Source organism: Schistocerca americana, chromosome 4, assembly GCF_021461395.2.
Source record: "Schistocerca americana isolate TAMUIC-IGC-003095 chromosome 4, iqSchAmer2.1, whole genome shotgun sequence".
NCBI classification, from domain to species: Eukaryota; Metazoa; Arthropoda; class Insecta; order Orthoptera; family Acrididae; genus Schistocerca; species Schistocerca americana.
Window position 1 is genome coordinate 518192338 of NC_060122.1, and position 1002 is coordinate 518193339.

The window sequence follows — 1002 nt, forward strand, 5'->3', positions numbered from 1 at the left end:
TGAATCATACATTGTTACAGAGACTGCGGTCTAATACGCACTGTGCTATGCAGCTACAGTTGCTGTACGTGTTGCAATGGTTTCCATATGCCTCAACGCGTACACGTACGCTCCGTATCATATTCTGTCTTACACATTCACATCAACCATGCTGCACCCGGAAAATGTTAAAGGAAGCATCAATACGCTGCTCCAGTGTCTCCACATCTGGTATGGGCTCTGCATACACGATACGGTCCCATTACCAGAAATCGCACGGGGGTTCAGATCCGGTGAATGAGCAGGCCATGCAACTGTACCCCTCGTCAGATCCATCGGCCACGGAAGACACGGTTGAGATGAGTCCGGACGTTGGCGGCGAAGTGTGCTGTCGTACCATCATGAAGCAGCCACACAACCCTTCGAATCATCAATGGCACTTCTTCCAGAAGGGGGGGCAGAGTCATCCCAAAGATACGCCGAAAGTTCCGGCCTGTTAAGCGGCGTGGAGGGATGACTGGTCCCAAAATACAGTCACCAGTTACCCCGGCCCAGCTGCGCTGATGCTGATGATTCGCTGGCACCATACCACGGGAGTTCAGCATGCTATCCCAACAGTCATGAAAGTTGAAGATACCACTCCTCGTAAGGGTGGTCTCATCTGTGAACAGGATGAATGACACAAATCCGGGAATCGCGGTTGCATGGTGAAGAAACAAGTGAAAAAACTACCCCAGATGTGGAAAGTCTGTCGCTAGTAAGCTCTGAACACGCTCTGAGTGATAAGGTTAGTAACAATTGCCATGGAGAATGTTCCACACGGTCATCTGGCTTACCCTGTATTGGCGGGCCAACTGCCTGGTACTGACACGCCGGTCGGCTTCCATACTGTTAAGCACATTCTCCTCCAAGTCTGGTGTCCGAGCACATCGGTACGTCCTTCATGATTTGCTGCTTCCAGAAACGACCCTGTATCAGACAAACAGCGAAACTCTTTTGCGAAGACTGAATGCTGTTGTTGTA